The 5882-nt window shown below is 27.3% G+C and overlaps 1 pseudogene; it reads right to left on the reverse strand.

Moving 5' to 3' along the window:
* Positions 1–3964: 3964 nt before the first annotated feature.
* LOC137620966 (DNA polymerase delta catalytic subunit-like) lies at positions 3965–5322 on the reverse strand (annotated as a pseudogene).
* Positions 5323–5882: the final 560 nt, after the last annotated feature.

The following is a 5882-nucleotide window of genomic DNA, read 5'->3' on the forward strand; positions in this document are numbered from 1 at the left end:
AAGACACATATAAAGATTTAGGTATAACAAAACCATCACATAATTTGACATTATCCTAACAGTGTTCAAGGAATCATTTTGAAACCATTTATAAAATATAGTTAATTATTCATCTCTTACTCATCGTTTTTTTTCGTTCCCCTTCTTCTTTTTCTATTTCAGTAGGATAGGATAGGGTGTTTTGAATATCATATGTTACTATATTGACCACTTGAATTGATGTTGCTTTATCTTTTTCGGATTTTATTTTTTCTATAGAGGTTTTATAATCTGCCATTACTGCATTTACTTTATTTAGTAACTTTTCGTGTGTTGTCAATTCATCTAGCCTAAGCCCATTAAGAACTTCATATATGGGAATGGTAACTACCGGATCTAATGAAACTGGAACTAAAGACATGGTGTCTTTTTGCTGTATTTTCATTGCTTCAGTCATTAAATTCGAAATTTTACTTAAAGTATTGAAGGGACACTGTATAATTTTAATTTTTAATTATAATATTTTGAATGATTTCTATTAGTTTTGGTCAAATTCAGCTTGCTGTTTTTCTTGTAGCAATAAGTTTTGGGTTTCTCTAAGGTAATAAGGTACTGTTGTTTTTGACAACATATTATAAATAACATTTAGAGTATTTGAAAGATAATTTAAGTTATTAGATAAAAGTTGTTCTCGAGAAAAATAATTCTATTTTCTTTTTATCAATAATCATTATGAAATCATGATCATATTCTATGGACTTAGAAACTCTTTGCAAGTCTTCCAATATTGGTATGTTATTATAATATATTTAAGGTGATAAGAAGAATAGATAATAAATTTTATTTAACGTCAGTAATAGATAGTTTGATTGTCATAATGAATATGATTTAAAGTTTTCATATTCATGTTGTAGTTTTGAGAATTCTGTTTCAAGAATGCTTATCTTTATATTGGTATTCTTAATGTCTTCATTGTCACTAGACATATTTGAAATTAACTGTTCATTTATTTCCTGTAATTGTTTATTTAAATCTAAAATTCGTACTTCTTTAAATTGTTGCTGTTTAGTCAATTCTTCAATTTTATTTTGTAATTCTTGATTCATCTTTATGGTTTTAGTGTTTATTTCCTCTAACTTTTGGCCTTCCGAAAATAATTTTGATTGATTTTTGTCCATTCTTCAATTTTATTTTGTAATTCTTGATTCATCTTTATTGTGTTAATGTTTATTTCCTCTAACTTTTGGCCTTCCAAAAAAATAAATTTGATTGATTTTAGGCAATTCTTCAATTTTATTCTGTAATTCTTGATTCATCTTTATAGTTTTAGTGTTTATTTCCTCTAACTTTTGACGCTCCTAGAGACACATTTGATTGATTTTGGTCAATTCTTCAATTTTATTTTGTAACTGAAAATGTCCTTTTTCCATCTTTTGACACTGCGAGAGACCAGTTTGATTAATTTTAGACAACTCTTCCATTCTATTTTGTAACTGAAAATTTTCTTTTTCCATCTTTTGACGCTCTAAGAGACCAAATTGATTAATTTTAAACAATTCTTCAATTTCACTTTGTAATTAAAAATGTTCTTTTTCCATCTTTTGACACCAAGAGACAAGTTTGATTAATTTCAATCAATTCTTAAATTTCGTTCTGTTTTATCTGTATAGTTTCAATAAATATTTTTGTATTATCTGACATATGCTGAGCTTGTATCTCCCTACGTAATTGTTCTATTTGTATATCTTTATTTAGTTGAACATCATTTAATTTTCTTTCAAATAACTTACTTTATCTCGTTCAGTAGACATATCCAATATTTTTTGCTTCATTTCTAATTTTCAATTATCATATATTGTTTGATAAGAAAAATACAGATATCTGAATATTAGATTAATAACTTTTAATCCTTCAATCCATTGAGGTGATCAAGAGAAAGTATTGTAATATGGATGATTAACATTATTTCGTTGATACCCATCTAGAATGTGTTTAAACATATTTGCAATTATTTAAATATAACCTGAATCCATAAATAATACATTTGTATCCGAATGGTTATATAAAGCCATATTTAAATCTCGGGAATCAATTTTATATGTGTAAGAAAGATATTTATCAATATCAGGAAACGATAAGTATAAGGATTTTTAGCATATTTCTCTATATTTTCCAAGTGACCATGTATTCTTTGGTAGTGATAAATTGTTTTATCATAATTATTTTCTTGAATCGCTATGCATAATTCATCTATAAAGTTCATAATTTTTTTAGGCATAAAAAGTAAATGCTAGCTTACTTACTTATTTTACTTGTTCATTCAAGTATATAAAAAAAAAATGACATGTGAAAAAAACTAAATTATATAGCATGTCTGTAGGGCCATATGACCCAATATCTTACGCAATGTTACCAAGAAAAAAAATTATTTTTGAACTTTACATTACAACTTATGATAAAAATCTAGCCTTACGAGATATACTTGATATTTTATGCATGAAAGCCAGGAATTCTACATGCCCAACCAAAGCTCGTATATTTAGTAGAATTCGGGATTTCAACTCCATAGACAATGGGAAATATATCTTTATAAGTTACATGCCAACTCTACGTATATATAAAGATAACAGTGGTAACAAAGTTCAGGATCTATTTCATTATTATTTATTACTAAAAAAGAATGACTGGAACAAAGGAAAATTAGATTTTTATATTATATATGATAATGGGATAGATAATATTCGTGTAAAAATAAATATGATAATAAAGAACAATTCATATTTACAATTAATGGAAATGATGAGTGACAATAAAAGTTTCCCTATGAAACGAGACCTTTATTTCTAATTTCATTAACTATGCTATGCAGTTTATAATATATATTTTGATAAGCGGAAATCTTAGATAAAGGTATTATATAAGAAGGTCGAATGAAATTAATATAGTGATAACGACACATTGAACAAGGGACTTAAAGGGACATACATAAAATGAAAGAATGGAGGACATTTAAAATAGTTGAACCTAGAATCTCATATGCATTTTCTTTAGCATTTTTTGGTAATGCATGAAAAATGTTCCAATAAATAGGTCCCCATGCATTGGTCGAGTATGGCACCCTTGTAGTCAAAACGTAATAAGGTGTAGTTAACGTATTATCAACTTCTTTATTCATTATATTGTCAGATTGTTCAATAATAACTTTTTCTTATTTTAGATATTCAATTAGCGCTGGGATTGATTGAACTTTATTGCAACTTGAAGTAACATCTTTTAACGCAGTTTGATTATTTTTAATGCTATCATCGTCCTCAAGATAGCATTCTAGATATAACATTTTTTCATAAATTCAAGTTTTCTTATCATATTCTTTAATTTCTGCATAATAATCTTAGAATCTTTAAAATTAAAAGTATACTGTTTATCATTAAGAATTAGTTTGAAAATAAACTCTAATATATTTAAAAATTGTTCAACATTACGTACTAAACATATATAATACGTAAGAGGTATAGGCAATGAAGACATTTCGAATTTTATTCTGTAATATGTTTTAGATACTTTTCCTAAAATTGCAGTCATAGAACAATAAAAGAAAGTAGTAAAACATAAGGATGGCGAATTTCATTTCCCCATTTTTTAATAGATAGAATTTATTTATTTATTTTTTATTTTTTTTTTTTTTTTGTAATTAAACAATGATAAAGTATAAGGGGTTCTTTTTTTCTATATTCTTTATTTCTTTCATCTTTTTATTTACCAGTAAAAATGTTTTATTATTGACTGTTGCCTGATGACATATTTTTTTGCCCGTTTCCTTGCATAAAATATGGGACAGTCACAATTTGTATATGTTATGTCATTATACGCTGTTCCTTGACAGTTTTCACACTGAGATATAAAAGTAGATTTATTTTTCTAAACTTTCCAATTCCTTCACTTGTGTTTGATAAATTTTTTTCTCGATAGGTTTACAATATGTATATTACGCAGTTGAAGTATTAATAATAGGTATTTTACAATTGACACATTTAGGTATCTTGAATACAATTTTAGACATAGGTCCAACTTTACCACAAGAAATAAATGTATTTTTAGTGTGCAACCCCTTTAATAATTGCAATTCTATGTTATCTCCTAGAATTGGTAGCAAATATACCTACAAGAGGTTTTATAAGTTGATTTTTCAAATAATTATCGTAATCAATGAGTATATTATTTTCTAATACATAAATTGGATTTTCAACTTTTTCATATAACGGTGTAACTTTTATTGCTGCTATAACTACGTATGGTATTCTGTCACCTAATTTAGGAACTGTCCCTTGATCTCTCTTTGGTATTCTATTCGCCAGTTTAACATGCCCCTGTTTACTGGCATATTCTTGGTTTAGTTTTGCTAATTCCTTAGTAATGGCTAAACGAGACAAATCAATACGATTTTGCAATAGATCAGATATAACTTTTTTTACCCATACTACCGCTCTTATTAGATTCCTCTCTATTAAAAGTTTATTAAGACAATCGTTTATTACATCAGACAATAAACTACAATTATCTCATTTTACAGTTTCAATACCTTTAAAATTAATCTTAACATAACTTTCGGGATTAGTATAATATAGTCCTGCATAGCGTCTTTTGTTGATTAAAAGATAAGGCCAATAGACTTTTTCAAATTCTAATTTTATCGGTTTGACAAAAAATTCTGTGACATACGCGGCTGATTCTTTCCCCAAATCAATGGCACATTTAATTTCCTCAACACCAAATTTAATCATAACTGAATCAGCTTCTCCATATATAACTTTGGAATTCAACAGAAATCCATTGATAATGTTATATTTTTCTTCTATCTTTTCTTCAGTCATTTGAAACATGGTACAGCCAAAAGCTGTAACACTTTGAGATAATGCAACGCACAGAAACTTGCCAATTTGAGCCCCAGTAAATCCATATACTGAATTGGCTGTAATTTTTAAAGCAAACTGTCTACCTTCCAAAACTTTCTATTTTAACATGTCAGCTTCCACTTTTAAATCAGCTTTAGCTTTTTTACTAGCGGCCACTTGATTTTCTAATATTTCGAGCAACAGACCCTTGTGTATGTGAGGTTTAATGAAATAATCACCAGATGGTGTTTCTGTATAATTACCTAATATAAAAAATATCTTTTATGAAAGGTTCTGTTTCTCCTTGATGAATAACTATATTGCCAATTTGTATAAATGGATCTAAATCAGGTGTTGGGATAATTCCTTTTAGACTCGCACATTCTGTACCAAATGATAACACTCTGAATGGAGGAGTAGAGGACAATTTTTCCACGTTTATATTTGGCATATAAGCTATAAGTTTGTTCCAAGAAATATCAATTTCCAATTGGCATGTAGTACTACCATTTTTTCTTATTTTCCGATTATTTGGAGGTAATTCAATTCAGGAACAACCAAAAATATTTGTGTCCACCAAAAAACAAATTTCAAAATCTACATTAGTTTCAAGAATTTTTTTCAGAAATGTTTCTTCATTTTTTTCTTTTTCATGAGTATATTACCTTTTTCGAGTACTTTTTTTGGTAATAGGTATTAATGAAGGAAATGTTAAAGTTATTTTCAAGAAAGGTTATTTTCTATCGTTAAATTTATAACCCATTATATCGAGTTTAAGCACTATTTCTGTTAAAGATATTGCTTCACATATGGAATAATTTAAATATTTCATAATGGTTTTGTTTAGTATTTTTCTTAACTCTTCTGTATATTTTTTCGCTTTTACAGATGGTGAACACCCAACATAAAAGTACGGGAGAAATCAATGTATTAAACAGCAAACAGAATGTTTATTTTTCGTATTTCAAACATTCTCAATATAGGTGAACATTCTTCTATGCAATGATCAAT

This window comes from Palaemon carinicauda, chromosome 27 (genome assembly GCF_036898095.1).
Source record: "Palaemon carinicauda isolate YSFRI2023 chromosome 27, ASM3689809v2, whole genome shotgun sequence".
In the NCBI taxonomy this organism is placed as follows: domain Eukaryota; kingdom Metazoa; phylum Arthropoda; class Malacostraca; order Decapoda; family Palaemonidae; genus Palaemon; species Palaemon carinicauda.